The sequence below is a fragment of the Thalassophryne amazonica genome, chromosome 8 (genome assembly GCF_902500255.1).
Source record: "Thalassophryne amazonica chromosome 8, fThaAma1.1, whole genome shotgun sequence".
Taxonomy (NCBI): domain Eukaryota; kingdom Metazoa; phylum Chordata; class Actinopteri; order Batrachoidiformes; family Batrachoididae; genus Thalassophryne; species Thalassophryne amazonica.
Genome location: NC_047110.1, coordinates 108,823,498 through 108,849,950, shown reverse-complemented (window position 1 = coordinate 108,849,950; position 26,453 = coordinate 108,823,498). Strand labels below are relative to the sequence as shown.

The 26,453-nt window shown below is 41.0% G+C and overlaps 1 long non-coding RNA gene across 1 annotated transcript; it reads right to left on the bottom strand.

Moving 5' to 3' along the window:
- Window positions 1-554: 554 nt before the first annotated feature.
- Window positions 555-26,453, bottom strand: LOC117515166. The gene is made up of 2 exons (XR_004562090.1): window positions 26,402-26,453; window positions 555-686 (listed from the first exon to the last, which is right to left on the bottom strand). It is a non-coding gene; the product is annotated as an uncharacterized LOC117515166 (long non-coding RNA).

Below are 26,453 nucleotides of genomic sequence, written 5' to 3'. Positions count from 1 at the left end.
CAGGTGATATAAGACACAAATGGTGACGGCATACTTCTCCCCTCTAAACTGCTCAACGCTACCCCACGCCAACTAGTGCAGCAGATAACAGAATTTTTGCAGAGGAATCCTTCAAATCCAGTTACAAGCACCAAAGTTTGACTGTATATACCTTTTGGTACATATTTTAGAAAAATAATGATAGCCATTTGAATTTTCAATAGGGGGCCTTGCAGGGGTCAATTGAAGAACTGCATAGGGGTCAAAAAAAGTTCCAGTCATATTGAAAGTGATACCACATTATGTGTCTGGTGATAAAGATCACAAAAAGGTATAGTTTGGACTATCTGTGACTGAATGTTCTGGAGTTATGGGGTAAAAACAGCAAGCATGGCGACAAAGGTCAGTTTCAGTTTGTACAGGGGTCAAAAGTTAAAGTTGCTCCAATTATGGTAAAACATGATGCGAATTATTGGTTAATAGGGTTTTAAAAAGGAATAGTTTGCACCAAGTGTCACGCTTAGTTATGATGTTACAGGGTAACGTGTCACGTCATAGAGTCCAATGGACGTCGACATTGTTTGACCTTTGCTTTGGAGACCAAACATTCAACACAGTCAGAACTATTCCATTTGTTAATACTATTAGTTAAACCAATAATCTGAACCACGTTTTACCAAAACTGGAGCAACTTTAACTTTTGACCCCTGTACAAACTGAAACTGACCTTTGTCACCATTCTTGCTGTTTTTACCCCATAACTCCATAACATTCAGTCACAGACAGTCCAACTATACCTTTTTGGAATCTTTATCACCAGACACATAATATGGTATCACTTTCAATATGATTGGAACATTTTTTAATTTTGACCCCTACTTGGCCCCCTATTGAAAATTCAAATGGCTAAAGTTATTTTTCTACAATTTGTACCAAAAGGTATACCCAGTCAAATTTTGGCACTTGTAACCGGATTTGAACTATTCTTACAGTTACCTGCTGTATTAAACATGTTCGACCATTTTAAACACAAAGCAACACCATGAACAAAGATAAAAGCATCACATGACGAGTGACGGACTCTGTGTAAACCATGAAAGTGACCCGGCCAAGGCTGCAGCAGGACCCGATGGCTGGGTGGTGATGGAGAGGGACATGGAAGCTGTTTTGATGTCATCCAACGAGCCGCAGAGCTCAGATTTCACATCATGTACATTGGACAAGAAAAAGGAATTACACCAAAATCAAGTAAAGTGATTTTAATCATTTGTTTGGGGTGTTTGGTATAACCGGTCAGGAAAATATACCGCAGGATATAAAAGGAACTCAGCCTGGTCTATGCACCAGCTATTTCTATTTCCTAGCATCAAACATACCCTCTATAGGACTTTGGGGCTAGGAAGCAGAAATAACTTAGCCTAAATAACACAGTATAGGATAAACAGTATAGTTCAGAATTTCAATCCCTTATAGACCCTCCAGATTCCATAGGATGATGAGAGTCTACGAATCCCTGTGGATGGGCCACCAGTCCAACACAGGTTACTTACCCAGCCAAGACTGGTGCCCATTTACAATTGATTGAGACCGTGCAAATGAAATGAGGACACAGGCAGGTCGCACAAATGGGAATCAAATGGTAAATGGACTTCATTTATATAGTGCTTTTCCATCTGCATCAGACGCTCAAGCGCTTTACACCCCGATGTCAGGGTGCTGCCCTACAAGGCGCTCACTACACACCGGGAGCAATAGGGGATTAAAGGCCTTGCCCAAGAGCCCTTAGTGATTTTCCAGTCACCCATGATCTTCTGGACTCAAGCACAACACCTTAACCACTAGACCATCACCTCCCCTAAATCAAACCCAAGTGTACAAGGTAGTCCAACTCCTTATCGCACTGGAGTACCTACCACTCCACCTACGTATAATACAGGCTGTTATGCATTAACAGAGGGTATAGTCCCAGTCAGGGATACATCTTGGACAGTTCAAGCAGGATAGAGCCAAATCCTGATATGGTTTCTGGGTCCCCACGTTTTTTCTGTATGTCCCCCTTTGAGCTACCCTGTTCCACAAGCCCTTCAGCTAGGTAGCTCAAAGGGGACCTATGTAGACCTGTGTTTGACCCGTGTCTGCTCACGCTACCTGTTTTAGTCCTTGGATGCCACACTTAACCAACATGATCCCAGTCCACCCAGCTCTAAATGGAAGTGAGGTGTGTAATTGCCCAGGAAAGACCAAATTTATCAAAGGTCAAAGATCAACAAGGTCAACATTCAGGCTTTCACTTCAATTATGATCCAGACTTGCCCAACAAGGTTGAACTTGTCAAAGGTCAACCACTGGGGCCACAGATCACACCTGCCTGTCTTGGTATGTTGGTGAAGGTTGAGCTAAAAACTGCACCTAAAGAGCTTATTTCAGTCAAGGAATTTCATCTTAGAATTTCCAGAATTTTCCTGTTAAGTTCTGCCAGAGGGCAACTATCTGGGTGAAGGTAATTTTTGTCAAATATCAGCTTATCGTAGTCCTTGTTGCCTTCATGTCCACGGGTACTATTGCCTAGTAAATTAAAACAAGAAGACTACAGCCATTAAAATCCTCAGAGAAAAGCCCCCGTGTCCGTCCCACCCTCCTCTAGCAGAGTAACTACTTGAGTTCCAGGCTCCAGTGATCCGGTGTTACCCTCCACCTTCATCTTGTCCTTGTCACCTGCTCATAATGAGGCAGAGTCAGTCAGCCAGCCAGCACAGTAAAGTAGCTAACAGGGAGTCAGAGCGGAGCAGACGACCCTGCTAGAAGGAAAACGTCTGGCACCAAAACCAAGAGGAACCCTGAAATGGATATCATCCAGAGGAAGGACTGCATATGGAAGTCGGGTTCATTGGCTGGTCAATTGAAAGTGTTTCGCAAAGGAGAGGATTAAAATAATAATAATAAAAAAAATTAAAAAAAAAGTAAAAAGTACATTCTTGGCTTGTCAGCGTATGAAAAAGTGGGTTCTACGTCACCCCATAAACCAAAGGGGGATTTTTAAAGCTTTTTCCTGTCTGAGCATCCCTACTTTTTCTCCACAATATTCCAATTAGCCAAGTTAATCTAAACAGATTTGAGCCTTTAATTTCTCCTTGTTTCAACTCAGCGGCGGCTCCAGTCTGCTTCAGTCAGAGGGGGTGAGTTGTTCTCATTAAACACGAGAACTGCAGAAGTCTTTTCAATGAGAAGTAAAACATCTTCAAATGGACTCCAGCAGTCCTGTAGATGGTTTCACTTCATTTATTTTACTTATGCAGACTCTTGCTTATTTCACTATTTTTCATTGACCATACTGTAATTTCCAAGAGGGACTCCGAGTAGAGCCGCTGCTTTTCCGCATCGAAAGGAGCCAGCTGAGGAGCTTCGCGCATTTGGTGAGGATGCTCCCTGGTGGTCTCCTTAGGGAGGTCTTCCAGGCACATCCAACTGGGAGGAGTCCGAGGATAGGGAGGCGTGGGATAAGCTGCTCGGTCTACTGCCACTACAACCAGGACTTAGATAAGCGGCAGAAAATGAATGAATGTCTTTTTTTTTTTTTTGTATTTCAGGCAGCTACAGGGAGGTCCGGAATTTATCTCCACTGTGTCATAACTCGATTATCGACAAAGGGCTCGGATACAGGAACAAGCTCCTCGTTGATCACTGACACTCAACTAGTAATGACCAATGAAGTGCAGCACCACCAAACAGTCAAGGGCTAAGGTAAGCAGCTAACTGCATGTTATGTAGCCAGTTAGAATTCAATGGTGTTGGTGTTTTGAATCAATATCACAGATTAAAGTCATTTTTGCCCTGAGTGAAAAAATGAACCCAAATGTACCTAAAAATAGAACCCCAGTAAAAAAAACAAAAAAAAAACAAAACACTGGAATTTTCCTTTAAATCCTATGTGTAGGATGTAGGGGTGTTTATTAGCATAAATGAAATACAGTATGCATAACATTTGTTCATTAGCGTGTAATTACCTTAATTAATTAACTTATTAACTAATTAATTCATGGATTTGTTTTCATAAGCATGTCATGGAAGTGGGCCCCCTCATGGAGGTTGCCATGTTGATACAGTAGCCCAAAAGGGACAAACCTACTCTGCCTTTAGTGTTTTGCGGCGCAGAAATAAGAGTGAAGGTAAATAATTTTTTAAAAAGGCGGATTTAGTGGTTATTCAGTTGCTAGCGCAGTTGCTCCTTGTGAAATAGGATCATACATGTTGCTCATCACAAGAAAGAAACATATAACGCAATGCTAAAATGCCTTCGGCTATATGAGGGTAAAAATAGGCAATGAATGTGACCTTTTGACCTCTTAAAATAGGTCAAGCTTAGCCATCTTTGAATTTGTCTAAGGTCTGTGTCCTGAGAATTTTCCCTGTGAATTTGAAGAGTCTGGCAGTCATAGGACCGGACGTATGCTGAGCACAGACAGACGCAAAGCCTTCGCAATACCGGATGGCCATATTTTGGCCTCGGGTAAAAAAGCAGCATGAAAGCAAAAATGTGAAGGGAATTAAAATCACAACGGGCGATTGCAGGATGCATTCTGCAGCCTGACCACTGGACGGCTCTCAATTCTACACACTGTAGCTTTAATGAATGAACTTGATTAGATGATGGTGCCACACAGGAGCTCCGCCCTCATGTTCTTACACCAGAAACATGCGTGTAGACTTTAATATGTGCCGTCTGGTCTAAAAGGTGGGGACCTGTGTGGATATTGTGTGTGTTGCAGACGTCACTCACTCCCACCGCCTCCCGCTGCAGAGTGATGGCTCGGCCTCGCTTGCCATAATCAAGTACCAGACACATTCCTGCACTTTAATAACAAACGAGCTGATGGGAGACGACGACGGCAAGCTTTGGCTTCTGTCATCATGTCGTAGTTTGGTGCTACATGCACGGAAGACGATAATCTGACCTTACGTTAAAGTCGGTAAGGGCGGCCCCCGCCCCTCCTCTTTTTTCCCATCTACAACCTGTTTTCTTTGCAGAACTTCCTCACAGAGCTCCAACTCGTCGTATGTTCACATGTTGGTGTTGGAGGACGGCCCAACTTCACTTCCGACATGACGAAGAATCACACACAAAAAAAAAAAAAAAGTTGTTTGTCTTCGTCTTTATCAAGGCAAGAAAGAGCAAGATGTCCACCGTGGTGAAGTCCACTGATTTGAACCTGATGACCTTTGACCTCATTTATTTTCCGCCATCTGACAGATCATTAACTGACGCGATTAATCAGCAAATAATAGATTAGCATCGGCTTCCCTCCTGTTATTTGAAAACAAAACAACACAATCCATCTTTTAATCAATTCTTTATCAAATGGATATTAAGAGAAAATGTTTATCTTATAATAATTTACACGCTGCTTTTTTTCTATTTATATGCTCAGAGAACATCACAGTTAACGCAGGAAGTGAACAAATCAAAAACACTGAACTCAGTAAATCAAAGACTATAAAATTACAGTCAACTTTAAAGCAGCACGTCTATTTGTTTTTAAAAACTGTAACCGTTTGACCGGAACTCATAAATAATTTGCCTGGTCAACAACAAAAGACTTTTGGTGGCTTTTATTACAACAATATCCATGTCAACAAACATAACCAAATTCTTAAATCATTTTAAAATTTTAAAAGTTGTTCAACAATTCTTTGAATCTGTTTGAGGTTTTAAGACTGAAGTCTGATCTGTTTTGACGGTGTGTTATTTCTGTTTTACTGTTTTAATTTTAAAATTATATTTTTGCTATCATTTTAAATGTTGTGTTTTTTCTTCCTCTTTTTTTAATTGATTTTAATATTGTTTTTTAATATTGCTTATATTTTTGTTATGAAAGTGCAAAATAAATAAAATTATCAACGTCAGTGAAATTTCATTTACATTTTTTTTTTAACTTTGGGAGTTGGGGTGACAAAATAAAATGAAAAAAAATCATGGTAAATTAATAATAAATGGTAGAATAACAGCAGAAAGTGAAACTTATCACATTTTAAAGTGTATCAAGGTAAAACAGGAAACTTATTTTTAACGGTGTGGCTGCACTAGGCCTAAATTTACAAATATTACTTTCACTATCAAGCCATTTTTTTTGCACGGTGACACCATCCAGCTGCATTCAAACTGCATGCATTCAGCTGCTGTGCACACTACAGAATAGAATTCTGAATTTAAATTCAATGCAATTCACTCTGCAGCAGTCCAGCGAGGAGCGCTCAAAGAGTGCAGCGTTTAAAGTCAAAGCAATCTAATCAGCCTAAAGAGATCAGCACAAGCAGGTTTACATCATTTACTTCAACTCACGTCAAAGCGGCGGTGTTGTGGTGGATATTATGTTGCCATAGTAACACCTCAGCTTGTTGCAGGAATTTTAAAATAACAGTTTAATGAGTAATGACTCTCACACATCCTGTAAATTGTCTTTTTTTAATTAATAAATGGAAAGCTAGTGAAAAGCCTCGGCATGGACCCTGCAAAATGCAGTGAGTGAATGAAGACAAATGAGGGTCAGTCCGCGTGAAATCACTGGAGGCCTACTAACCAACCATCTCAGATTTGCTGCATACTTTCACAAATTAATCTTACTATACCGTGTTAACACCATACAAAATTTTAGCATTATATCTTTATTAGCTTTTGAGATATTGGGGCCTTAAAAAATGGGGTGTGGCACTGATTTTACTGCAATAATTAGTAGAGAAAAACCCATTAATTACTGTGAACTATTCACGCATGAGAGCTGTTCTTAGGTCCTAGATGCCTTTAACTATTATAAAAGAAGATCCACAGTTGCATAATTGTCACCTTACAGTCTGCTTGATTTTTAAAAACCTGAATACCTCAAAAACCAGTAAAGATACTCATATATATAACATCATTTTGTGACAGTATGAAACAAATAGGAGATGGTCAGTTAGGAACAGTTTCTGAAATCTGGTGATTTGAGGTGGATTTACATCAGTCAATACCGTCTCCATTCTGAAGATAAGTCAAAAACAACAAAAGCTATCATCTTGCAGCTTTTCAAATTAAAAGGGCATATAATGACAACAAACTGATTAAATTTTAATGTAGCAGAGCAATACAAAAAGCTAGTTATGTCTTGCCTATGTAATATAACATAGTTCTGTCTGGCACCTGCTGGACATGTAGAGGAATTTTGCAGGGAATAATCTGACCACATGCATGAGAGCAATGAGGAACAGGTGAGCTTGAAATAAGCATGTCTGCCAGTTTCCTTCGTCTGGGTGTAAAATAATGTATAAATATTGTAATATAATGATGTCTACTGAGCTAAATTTTGAGGATGATGCTGTGTTCCTTGCAGACTGTGGCACGTAAAAAACTGTGTGAAGAATCCAAGTGTCCAGATTTGTGATTTTTCTGGATTTCACTGCCTTCCTGGCCATCACAAGTGTATCTTAATGCTTAGAAAATGCTGAACCTGAAAAGATTCATGTTCTGGTCTCTGGGCTTCAGAGAGTCACCAGGGAAGAACTTATGGAGTCATAAGGCTGTTGGACAGAGGTGTTTGGTGACAGAGAATGAAGGTTAAAGTCTTTAGGGTCCTGGGGCAAGACGTGGACTCTACCAAGTGAGCTCGGATGATGACTGGATGTTTCTGGTACTCTGTCTCTTAGGAGGATCTTTGGGTACCGCTTTGATGATGACTTTGTATCAAATGAGACTCAGATGAAGCACATCACTTCCATCTGGAGGGAACATCAACTATGATTTTTAGTCATGTGGCACACCCACTTTCACCTGATTGCAGAAGATATTTATTTTCAAGAGGTGAGGATGGACTGGTTGTCTACCTGAGTGGTTGCCATCCAGGGCCCAAGGCACCAGAGGTGTCAAGTAATGAAGTACAAATACTTCGTTACTGTACTTAAGTACACTTTTTAGGTATCTATACTTTACTCCTTTACTTATTTTTCTGCCTACTTCTGACTTCTACTCATTACATTTTCACACAGGTATCTGTACTTTCTATTCGTTACATTTTTAAAACAAACAGCCTCGTTACTCTTGGCTTCAGTTTAATGTTTATATATATATATATATATATATATATATATATATATTTCACGTCATGTGCGCCTGTAATCAACTTTTCTGCAGCACGGCTTTGCTTTGAACCGTGAACCAATCGAAGCAGTGGTTCGCAGATTGAAGCACTGCTGCGACCTATTGCTTCGTTTATTCTTTCTTTCTTTTGCTTAATTTCCCCCCGCTAAAACCCTAAAGAGCATACTTCTGTGAGTATTATTTACCTTTTCTATGTTAAACCGACCTGTTATGGTCTTCTGAAACAGTTGATAGATGTATTTTATAACTTAAAAACGGGAGCGACGCTAACGCGTTAGCATGTCTATGGCATTTTCAATGTTAAAAGTTAGCATTAATACGATACGATACGATACACTTTATTGTCCCTTCCGGGAAATTTGTCTTAGACTCCAAGAGCTGCACAAGTAAAAAGTCAAACTGCCATGACATAATTACATAACTCATACAATTTACATAACTTAATACACACATCAATCATACATATTGCACATCCCTAATACACATATCCAAATTACGAGGTCTATTAGAAAAGTATCCGACCTTATTATTTTTTCAAAAACCATATGGATTTGAATCACGTGTGATTACATCAGACATGCTTGAACCCTCGTGGGCATGCGAGAGTTTTTTCACGCCTGTCGGTTACGTCATTCGCCTGTGGGAAGTCTTTGAGTGAGGAGATTTTTTTCTTGTTTAGGAATGGCTCAGACTGTTGCTTTGTTTGATAAAAAATTTTTCAAACCTGTAAGGCACAACTGAGTGGACACCATTCAATAAATTCAGCTGGTTTTCGGTAAAAAATTTTAACGGCTGATGAGAGATTTTGGTCTGGTAGTGTCGCTTTAAGGACGGTCCACGGCGCCTGACGGCGATCTGCGCTTCGAGGCGGCAGCGTCTCGCCGTTTCAAGTTGAAAACTTCCACATTTCAGGCTCTGTTGACGCAGGAAGTCGTCAGAGAACAGAGAACTTTCAGAAGAAGTCGGCATGAGGAGTTTATTCGGGCATTCCATTGTTAACGGTCATTTTGTAATGAAAGAACGTGCGGGCAGAGTCGCATGTCGGGTCGCGGCAGGAAAAACACCTCCGTTGGAAATCTTAACGGGCAAGTTGGAACATGCCCAAGCTGTTAAACAATTTCTCAGTTACTCACTTGTTGAAAGCCATTAAAAGCCGCCTGAATTCTACAAATGGTTTTCAACACGGAGGTGTTTTTCCTGTCGCGGCGCACACAGATTTGCCGAGTCGTCACGGAAACGACTCGGCGAATTTGCGCGCACGTCTTTCATTAAAAAAATGTCCTTAAACAGTGGAATGTCCGCATAAATTCCTCATGCCGGCCTCTTGTGAATCTTCTCTGTTCTCTCACGATGTCCTGGGTGAATTAAGCCTTAAATTAGGATGTTTTCAGCTCGAAACAGGCCGACGACAACGCCTGGAAGCGCTGCAGGACGTCCCGCTCCGTGGGAAGTCCTTACACCGACAGAAACACCCCATAATCTCTCATCAGCCGTTAAACTGTTCACAGAAAACCATCTTAATTTCTCGAATAGTGTCCACTCGGATATTCCTCACAGGTCCAGAAAAAATTTTGATAAAGCAACGCGCGCCGTCTCGAGCAGCGTGTGAAACAAAGGAATTCAGCCGACAGGGCGGGACCACATCTCACTCAAGGCCTGCCCACAGGGAAATGACGTCACCGACACGCGTGAAAAAACTCACGCATGCGCACGAGGGTTCAAGCATGATTGGTGTAATCGCATGTCATTCAAATCCATATAGTTAAAAAAAATAAAATAAAAGGGTCGGTTTATTATCTAAGAGACCTCGTACACATCCAAATCCAATCCACATCCAAATCCAATCCACATCCACATCCAAAATCCATTAAGCAGCTGTCATCACGTTCGGGTGCATTTGTTTTCAAATTGTAATATTTCTTAAATTTATTTTTGTTTATATATTAATAATCTAATGATTATTATATACAATTTTATAGAAAGAGGCAAAAAGAACCTGAATAGAAACACAACAGAAAATATAAACGCAACTAACAATGAACATACATAAATAAATAAATACATACAGAAATAAGTGTTTCCTGTGAACACCTAGTGACTCTCACACCTCCACTTCATCCTTGTCTTATTTAATGACAGTTTGTTTCGGTCAAACCATATTTTCAATGTGTTGTGATTTTCTCCAGAACTATCTGCCAAACTAGAAAACTGCTGCATCCTAGTAAGAGCAGAATATTACTGGAATGAATTTGAATAAGGAAAGTTGTATTTTTTTTTTCTTCCTTCACTAAATGGATGCTGCACTCACTGCAGTTTATTGTCTGGAATAGTCCCAGATTGCATTTCAGAGCTTCTAGAATTGAAACATTTGCGTGCAGGTGGTGTTGGGGGGTAATTTTGGGTTTCGGGTCTTGGGCCACATGTAGAACGAATCAGTTTTTAAATTAAGCTTTCAATTCATATAGTGGCATCTACCTTTTTTTTTTTTTAAAGGTTACTTTATACTTTTATACTTTAAGTAGGTTTTGGAGCACATACTTTTTCACTTTTACTTGAGTAAAGAGGTCAAGTTGATACTTCAACTTTTACCAGAGTGTTTTTAAACTGCAGTATCTATACTTCTACTTAAGTAACAAATGTGTGTACTTTTGACACCACTGCAAGGCACCAGTGATCCTATATAATCAATCTCATTGATTATAATGATATTCAACCTTTAATTGACCATTGCACGGATTAGGAAGGTTCGGTTGAAGGATCGTGAAGAAGTCTTGCAGGAGTGTTTTGGAAGTCTCATTGAGATCATGGTGAGGACACGTGTTTTTGTTAGGACAATAATTTACCAACTAACAGATCAGCTGCCAGTCATTTTTAAACAGTCAAACGTTGTCTTCTTTACGTATAAGAACATCACAAGCATGGAATGAGTTTTGGTTGTCCGTCATCATCTCTGCTGATTTTGTCTGCTCTCTGCGTGGTCACCCCTGTTACCAACCCTGTTCCCAGCATGCCCAGCAGTTCAGACACCGACCCGACAGTTCACCCTCTAATAAATGACACAACTTATCACGGTGCAGCTTGAGGAGGGCAAAAGGCCAACCTCCACAACCCAATCATGACTCTCCATCAGGTTCGGGTGCAATTCTGCAAGTTCAAAATGTTCAACTGGTTCAAACAGTTTTTATACAATGGTAGAAAAAAACCTCTTCTGAACTATCTGCTAGAGTTTTCCAGAAGTTCTGCAAACTCTTTGGTTGAAGTAAAGACTGAAACCACGGAAAACCATTGCACCAAAGGAGGAACAACCTACAAGCTTCAGTGTCTACAGATCTCGAGGTTACCCATCAGACACACAGCTTTCTGAGAAACTGAAATTGTGGGTCCAGATTTAGGCTTCTTCAGTATTTCTAAGCTCCTCTAACCTGACTTCAAATCACCCATTGATGTGGTCGGTACAAATGAAACCCTGCCCCTCTTAGCCCTTTCAAGAACCTGTTAGAGATCACTGACCTACACTCAACAGACTGCTTTTTAGCTCTTGGATGCCCAAACAGAACTGAAGACCATGTCACGGAATTCAATTCATTTATACAGCATCAAATCACCACATGAAGGTCTAAAGAATCTACCTACACATTTGTCATTTTTATTCACAGTTTATCTCCTGGGTCTTACCCCGTCTCTCCAGCATACCAGAGGGTCATTCAGCCAATCAAACAATTGGGACGGCCATGTGTGAGTAAAGGCCACTGGAAGAGAAACAACAGAACCCACTGGACACACAGAGTGGGAAAATGACACTGGCTTTGCTAATGGAATCATAATAAAGACGGACATTCGTCTGTGTCGCTGCGGCTTCACTATCAAAACAAGCAGGACTTGGGTTGGATCTGAGCGGTTAATGGGCCAGTGAGCGGGATTTATCATCAACCTCTGCTCTCCCATCTGCTTTTCTGCAGAAGTAATAATGAAAGGAGGCCTCTGTGGGGTTTTATGTGAATTTACATTATCACTGCTGCAGGGTGCATTTATGCGCACAGGAACTGACCAGACGACATCAAACACAATATATAATCAATGATAATAAGCAATTATCAAGTCAGGTCAAGTCTGGGAGTATGTGCTGGTGCCACCACACCACAGAATCACCTTGGGCCCTGGATATAACCACCCAGGCAAACAACCAATCCATCATCATCATCATTATAGTTTTTAACAATTTTAAAAGACAAAAAAAACTGCCAGTTCAATATATGCCCCTATGCAATATTTAAAAATTGCATCACCTCTCAATAATGGTATCATGTCTAAATTTCTTATGGAGAATCAAAACAAATACTTGAAAAAGATTATATCAAGAATACAGACCCCAAAGTATAAACACAATGCAACAAAAAAATAATTCAACTACTGGTATGTATAGAATTTAATATAAGATCAAAATCACTTTTACATTTTTTTTTATTTTTTTTTAAGACAAATTACAAGGTGAATTCAAGAACATCTCAAAGTCACTGAATATCACAGAAACTGCATGGTAGCATCCTGGACGAGCCCCCATATTAGTTATGTCAAGTTTGAAGACAAATAACTGAAACGTAAAATGGAGCATTTAAAAACATTTATTGATAACTAAAATATTAAAAGTAAGAATCCCAGCTTGACCTTTTATTGCTGAAGCAGAAGCAGTGAGCCTAGATGCCTCCACTCAGGTAATCAGCCGATCTCACCTCACAGGAACTGGACACACAAACAAGGCAGATAGAAGCCACAGGGCCATGACAATAGTAATCTTGTTTAGAGCAGGCTCACAGTCAAAAACAGAGTGATAGTAAACAAAGCAGACAAGTGAGGGAAGCAACTCTGAAGGCATTTCAAGCTTCTGTGGATGTGACTACAACCACGGCAAACGTGTGAAGAGCATGGTTACCTTCAAATGTAATCTAGTACCTGGTTTGATGATGTAGTATGTCAGACTAACACCATACAACGTGTGTAAAAACAACAATCACGCAAACGTAAGACAACTATAACACAACCTTTGTGCATCCAGAAAACCTCCTGATGATGTCACAGCATGTACGGTAACTACACAGGCAAGGGATTACTGAAGTATGTCCATTTTTGTTACAGAAATAAGAAATTTTCAAAAATGCTGAAAATCCTGGCAGTTAAAACAAGACCCAGTGATGGAATATCCCGGTTCATCATGGACACCCTGCTGAACCCTCTAAGGCATGGTTAACCAACTCTGCTCCTCTATGCTTTCCAACACCTCCTGCTCCACCCAATGCTAATTCGGTAAGTCAGGTGTGCTCAGCCAATCAAGGGTCAGGAAATGGCAAACTTGACTAATGAGCTGTGGTTGAACATGGACAGCAATCAGGGCAGGTGACCTCCAGGAGCAGGGCTGATGACTCCTGGTCTACGGTTTAACAAAATATGGATAAGGTTTCAACCTATGACCTTCTGGGATGCATCAGTGACAGTGATAACTTTACAGCTTTGTGGGTTATCCAGTCAGTCATTCTTTAGATTATATTACAGAGCTTGCATTCTTCTACTGACTCGTTGCACTGAGTTTCCACTTGAGAGGTCTGCATTTTCAATAGTCCTATTCGTTTTTGATTGCTCATGACAGGAAACACTGAATTTGTCAACTTAGACATAATGTGATTATTGGCAGGTGGTACAACTTTGAATCAATTGACAGTGATTGTATTTGCTATAAGTTGCACGTTTTTTGTGTATGCAGAACTCATGTTTTTTCAGTGGGGGAGGAGAGTATTAAAAACCAACAAGAACTCAGTGTAGCACATATGCACACCACAGGCTATGCTGCTACTTAACATAATGACTTAAGGCCTACACTAGTGGTTGGACTGTGTCTAACTGTAATTAGGATGGATTAAAAGAAGAGGATAAACTTCACTGTTTGTATGTACAATGATAATAAAGGCCCTTCTTCCTAAATTCCAAACATAAGCAAGCTGGACAAATAAATGTGTGTTGGACAACAGAGTGGGTTACTGGACACAATTTGGACAAATGAAGTCACCAGGTGGACAAGAATTGCTGGCCCACAGCAACATGGACAAGTGCACAGTGGATTTGCATATAAAGCCCTCAGCTTGTGGTGTGCAACATAAGGACTGTTAAATTCCAATAAACAAGATGGGCAAATAAAGGTGCAATACACAACATATTGGATGCTATATGACACTCTGGACAAAAGAAATCATCAGGTCAACAGCACTGGAAAAACTAAAAAATGTGAGTTAATTTAATTTTTTTCGTCAGCTCTTTAATTTGGGATTTTTGTGCACTGTTGTAATGTTACTTTTTTGTTAGAATGTACTTTGTTTGGCACTTTGATTCCTGGGAAAGCCTGATATAAATATTTGTCATTAGGGCTGCATGATATGACCTACAATTCATATCGCAGTATAAAGTGAATCCCTTTATGGTATCAGTATATATCGCGATATAAACCTAAGTGGAAAAATCAAATCAAATCAATTTTATTTATATAGCGCCAAATCACAACAAACCGTTGCCCCAAGGCGCTTTATATTGTAAGGCAAAAGCCACACAATAATTACAGAAAAACCCCAACGGTCAAAACGACCCCCTGTGAGCAAGCACTTGGCGACAGTGGGAAGGAAAAACTCCCTTTTAACAGGAAGAAACCTCCAGCAGAACCAGGCTCAGGGAGGGGCAGTCTTCTACTGGGACTGGCTGGGGCTGAGGGGAGAGAACCAGGAAAAAGACATGCTGTGGAAGAGAGCAGAGATCAATCACTAATGATTAAATGCAGAGTGGTGCATACAGAGCAAAAAGAGAAAGAAACACTCAGTGCATCATGGGAACCCCCCAGCAGTCTAAGTCTATATAGCAGCATAACTAAGGGATGGTTCAGGGTCTAATAATTATTAAAAATTATAATGTGTTTCTGAATGAGTCCCTTAGCAAAGGTAAATTGATAAAAAAAATAAATAAATAAATACAAGTGACAAATAATAAATGAAAACAGATATGATGTAATTTTGAAAACATTTATTGGGCATATCTCAAAACTACTGGTACAATTTGCCGGAAGCCACATCTAAGATGCGCGCCTAGATTTGATATTTTGGTGAAAGAATTAAATAAATTTATGGTCAGTGGCTGAACACACACACTTCACAGAGGAGTTTTCCTGGATCGAAAACTCCGGACGTTATCGTGATTAGTTGCTGGAGTACAAAACTCTACTGTCGGCCAAAATTATACCATGTACCGGATAAACCAGATAAACTGCACAGGCCTATTTGTCATTATTGTTTATTCTTTGTATTGTTATTAATGTCGACACATGATTTGATTTGATCATTTATTTAGTCCCCATGGGGGCAATTCAGGTGCAGTCAGCAGTAAAAATTACATTACATTCATAAAACCACATCATACAAATTTATAAAAAACATAAAAACACAGCAGAATAAATATATAAAACAAGAGCCCAGAAATAAGGTGCGAGTCAGTATAGACTTAAGTGCAACAGTGAGTCCTTAGGTGTTATTTAGGAGAGCAATGGCTGTGGGAATAAAAGAGTTTTTTAGTCTGTTGGTTCTGCATCTGGGCCTGATCTGATTTTTCAAGTACCACATTTTCCGGAGTATAAGTTGCTTTCTTTTCTTTCTTTTTTACAAGTTTGGGAGCTCCAGTGACTTATACTTAGATATGACTTGTATACAACAAAAAAACAAACAAAAAAACAAATCACATTCTTTGTTCACAATGGAAATTATAATAACCATTTATAGACATTTCCAAGGAATAAAAGCAGTAAACAAAATAAATAATAAAATAATAAATGCCAATAATAAAGATTACACTACCACACTGCACAAAAGTTTCAAATTATACAGCTGACAATACAGACAAAAGGTGCAACATATAGTCCAGTGCTTCTATATGAGTTTGCCTCTCCTAGAGGCATTTTTTTTAAATTGGTGCGACATACACTGGAGAAAATATGGTGTATAAATTGTACTGGAGTATAAGTCGCAGGACCTCCCAAGCTAGTTATAAAACAAAAGAAGCAATCTATACTCTGAAAAATGCAGTACGTGATATTGCACGGGGCATGCTCCTCAATAAATAAAGCACAAATCAATAAAATAATCTGCACATGGCAAAACTTGCCAGAGTTATGGTTCCACATGAAAACAACAAAATGAAGGACTGCACCTCTTTCACTCTGCAGATGTAACTAAATACATTTGTAGCACAGTGAACATTGGCGAGCTGTGATTTAAGGGGCGGTGCACGTGAGCGAGAAACTTGTGACCTCATCTGAAGCGTCTTACTGTTAAAACGTTTAAAAAGTAGCATTAACTCAAAGCAAACACGGCACTCAGAGACAAGACATAGACCAAAGCAGGGACGGAGATCACGGTCGTGACAGGTTTATAGAATCCCCCGGAGTGAAAAACAGTTCTCCATCACTCCGACCGCTCGCGACCCGCTGAGGGAGAGAATCACACCGGCACCTCCTGCAGTGTATGTGTGCGTGTCAGTGTGTACACGAGGCAAAACCAAAGCTTTCAGCTTTGACGACATCAATAACCAAAGAGCTTTATCTTGTGGAGAGTGAGTATGGAAACATTCCTGCAGATATATAGGCATCAGTGACATAGTGCGGGTCCGTGGGAGGAGCATGTACCCATAAGAAGTTAAAGCCTTCCTCGGAAATCAGAAACGTATGTTTGCTGCCATGGTGGTCCCAACAGTTCACCCAGAATCAGCCTGGAAGCCTCCTCTATCTCTGGCTCTATCCTATCTCTCTCTCTGTTTCTCTCTCGCGTCATTTCTCTCCGTTTTTCCGATCTGCATTAACTTGACGCATTCATGTGAACACCCAAAGCCCTTTTTGGGCAACTTGTCACTACATTCATTTTGTTCTATATGGGAGATAAAATCTTACATCACCAATATGATAAAAAGTCAACTGGTCGGGAAACGATTTGCAATTTTGAACCACATGTATGAAAACTGGGACGTCACTCTACTGCAATGAAAAATCCAACCAATCAAGGTCATTTCAAAGGCGCCATAGTGTTTTGGAAACCCTTAACCGGTTCTGAAAGCTACAGTCACATTAGCTACAAATGACAATGACATGCCTATGGGGCAGTGCAGTCTCATTTGAACCCCTGCGTGATATCACGGGATCTGACCACTTCCGGGGACAACCTGCCATTGTGCAACACAAACACAGCATCACTTCACACGGAAAGATGGTGTACTGTTTTGTTTTGGGCTGCAATCACCAAAGCAGTCGTGAAACGTGCAGTTTTTTTTCCGGTTGCCAGTGTAGAATGGAAGACGAGGCAAACGGGAGAGGTTGTGTCGGTAAGTTTTAGCGAGATTTAATGTGAATAATGATAACGGGGCTGTCCCTGGAGGTACAATTTTTGCATCATATGCTCTTTCATTTAACCCCTTTATTGCCCACCATCAAACAAGACTACAATGCCCAATTGGCTTTGTCGCTTGATGGTCATTCCCGGGGCGTGCGTGCTAACATCTGCATAAGATGTCTTGTAAATCACTTCAGAGGTATTACCTGGTTACAAAAACTGCGTTTTTAGATTTCAAAGTGTTTATTTCTTGCTAACTTTTACAGAATATGTGAGAAACATATTACTAGGAATAAGCTGTTTCGGAGCATAACCTAGGATTACTTTGTTTGCGCGAACAACCGGCTGACATCATGCTGCCTCTTAACTCAGATTGGCAGTCGGCGTGTATTTGCATAAAATAAACTTCAGGACTATTGTGGCCCCGCCAAGCTGGTGGCAGAGCAACGCTTTGATTGAAAATGAATGTCAAGCCGTCGTGTTTGCTGTTGCCCGTAGCTAATGTTACCGTAGCTTAAGTGTTGGCTAGACGAGGCAGAGCTCCGATGTAAGATTTGTTGTATGTTACAGAAGTCTAAAATGAGCTGGTATTTCCATCAACATTCACTGCTTTGCCATAATTAGATTTTAAAAAGTTACGGTCACCAAACAACAAAGAGATGTTGAGGCACAGCTAACAAATTAAAATTAACAAATGAGACCCTCAAACCAGCTGAAGTTGTTGAGTTGCATCAACAGACTGTATGCAACAACTTTAAAGGTGCAAATTTCGAAACGTTCAAAGCTGTGTTGGACTGAAAGTGTGAACACTTCGCCTTTTGTGCACGCAAATGTTCTCACTTTCAAACGAACAAAAACCATGAATTATTCTGTCTTTAACAATATTTCTGGACCTCTGTCTCCCTCCTCTGCTGACGACATTATTTTTGCTCATATCTCCTTCTCTTAATCTCTATCGTTTTCTCGCCTCGCTGCTCTCTGTTTCTCCGTTCCCTCGATACCAGGCACAACCTGCACATTGGGAAGATAAATCATAATTGCTGGAATCTGATAACTGCACAGAAAGGGAGAGTTGGCCACACCATGAAGGCTGGGCTTATTTAGGAGCCTATAAATGATGTGAAGGGCAACCTTTCACCCCAGCTGACCTTTGACTGGAGGGCGACACTGATATTATCTCCTCCGTTAGACCGTCTTCAGGCCGATGAAAGAGAAGTGTGTTGGATCCAAGTGATTCACAGCTGAACATACGCTCTTGGAGAGACACGCAGTCACACCGAGCCCCGCGAAAGGAAAAAGGTGAAGCCTGTTATTTATCAGCGTCACGAGGTTTCCCTGCTGTAAAAATGAGCAGACGCACAAACCACACAAGACAAACGGCACAACTGTATTTCAAACCCCAGAGTATGAATTTTTTTGTGTGTGTGAAGATAATAAAACACAGAGGTTGGAGTTTATATATCTACCGTTTTAATTCTACTGTGAGCATCATTTCATACAAATATCGGCTCAAATATTTGTTTTTTTACAGGAAGGGATTTAGAAGTAGGAGGGGCAACTCCCGCGCCTTACATTTAGCACGGATTCATAGGCATTAATTCTTTGTGATTATACAATAATGATTACTGTGTGGCCTCGACATTTGTTCACTTCTGTCCACAACTGAATCACTGACCAGTGACCAGAGGCGGCTGATCACTAGAGGGCGATAGGGTGCCGCTCCTCAAAATACTGAGAAAGGAAAATCTCCAAAAATGTAATTAATAAATACATAATAAGTCTGGTTTGCTCAGAGTATGCAGGTGCTTGTCAGTGTGCAATTAGATGTGTTTCACTCACGCTCTGACCGTAATATCCAGAAAAATTATTGGCGCGCCGATGATGGCCTTTGTGTTTCAAGTTCAACTTCCAGCGACTTTTGTCTTATTTTGTGTGCTTTTGCAATCGTCAGAACTTCATTCGAAGCAGAGATCAGCATGAAGGGCTCTTTGGATTATTAAAGCGTGCTTTGAAGCTTTGACTCAAGTTGTTTCGGTGATTGAATTCAGAACAAGAAGCTGACTGTGAACTTACAAAGCTACAATACCTCATTATTGATTGACAATGTTAGATATAAGGGTAGGATATCACATTATTCAAAGAAAAGATTGTTACCAAAGAACTTTGGAGGATTTGAAGCTTTGAATCAAAGCTACTCTTGTAGGCTACTTTCAAAGCAAGAAACTGGTGTTTAACAGTATGCCACCAAACAACTTCATCAAACTCCAACAGCGTTATCCGAGGGTGAGTTTTAAAGCATTTCAATGGTTCAAACACATTACATGCTCCTATAGAGACTAACACAGACATAAGACACTGTGAACGGCCGCCTGAACAGCTGATAGTGTTCTACACTGTGATTGTTAAATATATTAATTATTGTCATCCAATGACAAGTGATAGTGAGAGAGAGAGAGAGTTAGCAAAGGTTAATGTATATGGCTACGCTTACTGAAAAGTAATGTAACACTGTAGCAAATGAGGCAGTGTAGTTTTCAATTTCAATTTATTTTCCTTTATATAGCGCCAAATCACAATAGAGTTGCCTCAAGGTGCTTCACACAAGTAAGGTCTAACCTTACCAACCCCCAGAGCAACAGTGTTAAGGAAAAACTCCCTCTGAGGAAGAAACCTCAAGCAGACCAGACTCAAAGGAGTGACCCTCTGCTTGGGCCATGCTACAAACATAAATTACAGAAACAATTCACAGAACAATTCACGGACGAATATACAAGTGTAGTCTCTTTTGAACGCCTGCGTGATACCGTGGGATTGCCAGGGACAGTCTGCCATTGCGCAACACAAACACAGCATCACTTCACACAGAAACTGTGCACCAGCAACATTTCCCGTATGTTCCTTTTGTGAATTGTTCTGTAATTTATGTTTGTAGCATGGCCCAAGCAGAGGGTCACCCCTTTGAGTCTTGTCTGCTTGAGGTTTCTTCCTCAGAGGGAGTTTTTCCTTACCAATGTTGCTCTGGGGGTGAGTAAGGTTAGAACTTACTTGTGTGAAGGGCTTTGAGGCAACCTTGTTGTGATTTGGCGCTATGTAAATGAAAACAATTTGAAACTGGAAAGCTGGTGTACCGTTTTGTTTTCGGCTGCAATCATCAAAGCAGTCGTGAACAGTGCAGGTTTTTTCGGTTCCCAGTGAAAAAAGGAAAGACAAGGCAAATTAAGTTTTAGGAAGGCAAAGTAAGTTTTAGCAAGATTTAATGTGAATGATAGTGGAACTGCCCCAGAAGTACATTTTTTGTGTCATATGTCCTTTCATTTAACCCCTTTATCACCCAAGCTCAAACGAGACTATGGTGCCCACTTCCCCTTCATGAAAAAGTAAAGGTGCTCCCTCTTAAAACTCAATACCACCAGCTGCTGCTGTCAGTGATCAATGACCTTTGAAGGTCACTCAAGGTGTTTTTGTAGCAGGGGCTATGCAACCAGACTCTGTTTTAAACAAATGCTGAAAATAACTGAGCCCCACGACAATCTTTCCCTCTCTCTCATTTATTAAAGGAAAAAAAAAAAACCTGTTTAATGCTGTTTCTCATTTCCATCGCACTGAAAATGTACCAAACAGTGCCCACCCCACCCCAATATATACATACTCATAAGTTGCAGGACCTCTCAAAGCAGTAACAAACAATAAAAAAGTACTTGTCCTCTGGAAAATTCCACTAACTTGAAATAGCCATTCTCAATATCCCTTAAAGATGAGCACAGAGCCAAAATCTTGACCTATGGCCTGTGACTGTGCCTCACTGTCTGGCTTTCTATCCAGATAAAGATCAAACTAATTGTTGGGAAAGAAAGACGCAGTTCATCTAGTGAAGTAAAGCCTAGAAACTTGTACTGCTGGTACAAATTGCTGGCTCCACCACACCGTGGACCCACCCCACATCCTGGATGGCAATCACTAAGGCAGACAAAAATTCCATCTCCGCCTCTTGAAAATAAGCATCTACCTGCTGATGCCAGGTGAAACGTGGGCGTGTCCTTAGTCTTCTGCAGCTGCTGGGGTCCTCAACACTGAGGCACCTGCATGCTAGATCATGCACTGGGAAATGCATCATATGGCCAAAATGTCATGGCTGACATTTCCTCACAGTGCAACTGATACTGCTCATCTGAGTTTTCCAAAGTAACTGCTCGTTTGTCACCAAGTTATTCCAGTTTGTCACAAAGTTATTCCAGTGGTACCCAAGGATCCTCTGAAGAGAACTAGTAAAGCAGTCTAATCTTTTAGTCTACTAAACTTACTCAACTACAGTTAGTCGCCTAACATTATGAGTCTAATCTTCGTTTCACATCGACGGCTAAACTTGTAGGTTAGCCGTCTAACGTTAGTTGATTATTTGCCAAGAAATGTTTCCAATGCGCAAGAGTTTTGTTTACTTCTGGGTTGGTCGTACGAGGGCTGTCAATAAAGTATAGGTCCTTTTTATTTTTTTCAAAAACTATATGATTTCATTCATATGTTTTTACGTCAGACATGCTTGAACCCTCGTGCGCATGCGTGAGTTTTTCCACGACTGTCAGTGACGTCATTCGCCTGTGAGCACTCCTTGTGGGAGGAGTCGTCCAGCCCCTCGTCGGAATTCCTTTGTCTGAGAAGTTGCTGAGAGACTGGTGCTTTGTTTGATCAAAACTTTTTCTAAACCTGTGAGACACATCGAAGTGGACACGGTTCGAAAAATTAAGCTGGTTTTCGGTGAAACTTTTAACGGCTGATGAGAGATTTTGAGGTGATACTGTCGCTTTAAGGACTTCCCACAGAGCGAGACGTCGTGCAGCACTCCCAGGCGCCGTCGTCAGCCTGTTTCAAGCTGAAAACCTCCACATTTCAGGCTCTATTGATCCAGGACGTCGTGAGAGAACAGAGAAGTTTCAGAAGAAGTCGGTTTCAGCATTTTATCTGGATATTCCACTGTTAAAGGAGATTTTTTAATGAAAGACGTGCGGACGGGTCCGCATCGGGACGCAGCCGGCGCGGTGCGGCGGCACAGGGAAAACACCTCATAGATTGAGCATTACAAAAACAGCTGCACATCTTGAGACTAAGTACGAGGTGTATTAGATAAGAAACCGACACTTTTATTTTATTTTTTTTTAACTATATGGATTTGAATGACGTGCGATTACACCAATCATGCTTGAACCCTTGTGCGCATGCGTGAGTTTTTTCACACGTGTCGGTGACATCATTTCCCTGTGGGCAGGCCTTGAGTGAGATGTGGTCCAGCCCTCTCGGCTGAATTCCTTTGTTTCACACGCTGCTCGAGACGGCGCGCGTTGCTTTATCAAAATTTTTTCTGGACCTGTGAGGAATATCCGAGTGGACACTATTCGAGAAATTTAGCTGGTTTTCGGTGAAAAGTTTAACGGCTGATGAGAGATTATGGGGTGTTTCTGTCGCTGTAAGGACTTCCCACAGAGCAGGACGTCGCGCAGCGCTTCCAGGTGCTGTCGTCGGCCTGTTTCGAGCTGAAAACATCCTAATTTAAGGCTTAATTCACCCAGGACGTCGTGAGAGAACAGAGAAGATTCAGAAGAGGCCGGCATGAGGACTTTATGCAGACATTCCACTGTTTAGGGACATTTTATAATGAAAGACGTGCGCGTAAATTCTGAATCTGTGTGCGCCGCAACAGGAAAAACACCTCCGTGTTGAAAACATTTGTAAAATTCAGGCGGCTTTTGATGGCTTTCAACAAGTGAGTATGAGAAATTGTTTAACAGCTTGGGCATGTTCCAACTTGCCCGTTAAGGTTTCCAACGGAGGTGTTTTTCCTGTCGCGACCCCCCGCGGTCGGGTCCGGCCCGACATGCGACTCTGCCCGTATGTTCTTTCATTACAAAATGTCCGTTAACAATGGAATGTCCGAATAAACTCCTCATGCCGACTTCTGAAAGTTCTCTGTTCTCTGACGACTTCCTGGGTCAACAGAGCCTGAAATGTGGAAGTTTTCAACTTGAAACGGCGAGACGCTGCCGCCTCGAAGCGCAGATCGCCGTCAGGCGCCGTGGGCCATCCTTAAAGCGGCACTACCAGACCAAAATCTCTCAGCCGTTAAAATTTTTACCGAAAACCAGCTGAATTTATCGAATGGTGTCCACTCAGTTGTGCCTTACAGCTTTTGAAAAATTTTTTATCAAACAAAGCAGCAGTCTCTGAGCCATTCCTAAACAATGAAAAATCGACGAGAGGGTGGGCGACTCCTCACTCAAAGACTGCCCACAGGCAAATGACGTAACCGACAGCCGTGAAAAAACTCTTGCATGCCCACGAGGGTTCAAGCATGTCTGATGTAATCACACGTGATTCAAATCCATATGGTTTTTGAAAAAAATAATAAGGTCGGATACTTTTCTAACAGACCTCGTATGTTTAGACCAGGACCTGAGAAGCAAAAAAGCGAGAAGAAGGCATCTATTCAATGTTCACATCAGCTGTCTTTTGCAGACAAGGCGGTTCTCTATTATATGGTGAGTCAGGAGGAGCAAAACCTGCTCTCGCTATCATCAGCTCATTTAAGTATTTTTACAGGGCAGCAGGAGCAGCTGCACTTCTTCAATTTAAGACTGCAGAGTACACTTAGAGTGCCAGGATTGCACTCAGCAAACATCTACTGCTCCGTTTAATACGACTTCCCAGCCAGATTTACTGTGATGGCTTTTGAGGGAAAGAGGTATAATATGACAAAACATGGCCCCGTAACCTCGGGCTATTCAGCCGTGTTTAGCGGTGAGACCCATTTAGCCAGAGGATTGGCAAATATATTGCTCTCCTCCCTTCGCATGTACAGAATTTCAATAAAACTGAGCAGTAAATCAGACTTGGATTCAAACTTGAGACGGCTCTTTCACTCTGTCACAATCTGTATTTCAGCTATGGAAGATCTGCGTGGGACTGAGTCCAGTCTCACGGGAAGACTACATAAAGGACGAACGCCAGATCAGTAAAACATGCTTTTCTTTCATTTAATCTCTTCACAACTGACTTCTTTTCAATTCACAACACAGTTGGCTGATGATAAAACACTCTGGAAGTTGGCACTTGTGATCGTTCATGAAAAAGGATGAACAGAGACGAAGCTGCCTGTATACCATTAATCTCCACAGACTTAATGGGTGCTGTGCACATTTCAGCGCAAAGGTCTGTGATTCACACAACAGAATCACATTTTACGCCATTTTTTAAATGAGAATTAACTTGTCTTTACGTGAAGTGATGTAGCTGATGAGAACAGCGATCAGCACTTTCATGATGATAAAACTGCTTCTTCAGTTCCTTGAAGACATTTCAAGGAACTGAAGAAGTCCAGTGGACACGACTCAACCTGCCTCGATATTATGACCATATTATCGAGCACAATGCTGTGCACATTTCAGCACAAAATCTTCTTGGTCTCATCGACACATAATAGGTCTCCCTTTCTCCTATTCTTCATGTCAACCAGCTCTCTCCCTTTACCAGTCATACTGCCAGCATTCAAAGTCTTGACTCTCAATTCCACCCCTCTAGTTTTCCTCTTATCCCACTGTCTCTGGACATGTTCTTCTCCACCTCTTCTTCTTCACACAGCAGTAGCCCAATTTCCACCTGCACCCTGTTGGGCAACAGGGCCGGAGAACCCAGGCCTTGACCAATCAGGTATGGAAATTTGATTTGGACTCTGCATCTTTATTTTGGCTTGTTTAACACCGGATGCCCTTCCTGACACAACCCTACTCATTTATCCAGGTTTGGAACCGGCACTCAGTGTGTACTGGCTGCACATCCCATGTCGTTGAGATTTGACAAACTTTGGTGGCCAAGTATACTTGGTTTCAGTGTGAAAGGTTCCCTGTTCAAACCCCATGTCTCCATAATATGTGGAGTTGGGTCAGGAAGGGCATCTGGTGTAAAACATGCGCTAATTCAACATGCAGATCCACCTGAGATCTGCTGTGGCGATCCTGAGTAAAAAACAAGGGAGCAACTGAAGGTTTGTTTTTTTTTTTTTTTAGGGTTAATACCCTGCATCCTTCTACCCTCCTCATTTATCCGGGCTTGGGACCGGCACTCAGAATGTACTGGATACACACCCTATGTGGCTGAGTTTTACATATATATATAATATAGGATCTTATTCCTACCACTGAGCTAGCTTCTCAGCACCTGTCTTACCTTCTGGAGGTATTTGGCTGTGACTGACATTCTTGCATCTTCATCGTGGTTCCCATTTAGTCCATGGGCCAAGCAGGTTTTCGGTACCACTTAAGGTGAAAAAAACCGACACTTAGAATCCAGCCTCAGTGTATCATGGCCTACACAAAAATGTATGATAGCCATCCCAGGGTGGTAGCTGTAACCAGGTAGGGGTCAATGAAGAATTACACAGAGGTCAAATTTTAAAAATGCTCCAATCATGTTGAAAACTAAATCACATTATTTGTCTGATCATAATGATTCCAAAAAGGTATAGTTTGGACTATCTATGATGAAATGTTCTGGAGTTATGGGGTCAAAACAGCAAAAATGTTGACAAAGGTCAATTTCAGTTTGTACAGGGGTCAAATATTAAAGTTGCTCCAATTTCCACAAATTATTGTTTTGGTTAATAGGATTCTAAAAAGCAACAGTTTGTACCATCTGTCATGCTTAGTTATCATGTTACAGGGTAACATATGTCACGTGACAGAATTCAATGGATGTTGACCTTGTTTGACCTTTACTTTGGAGACAAAGCATTCAACACAGTCAAAACTATTCCATTTATTGATCCTTTTATTTCAACCAATATTTGCATAATTTTTTGCTGAAATTGGAGCAACTTTAACTTTTGACCCCTGTACAAACTGAAATTTACCTTTGTCACCATTTTTGCTGTTTTTACCCCATAACTCCATAACATTCAGTCA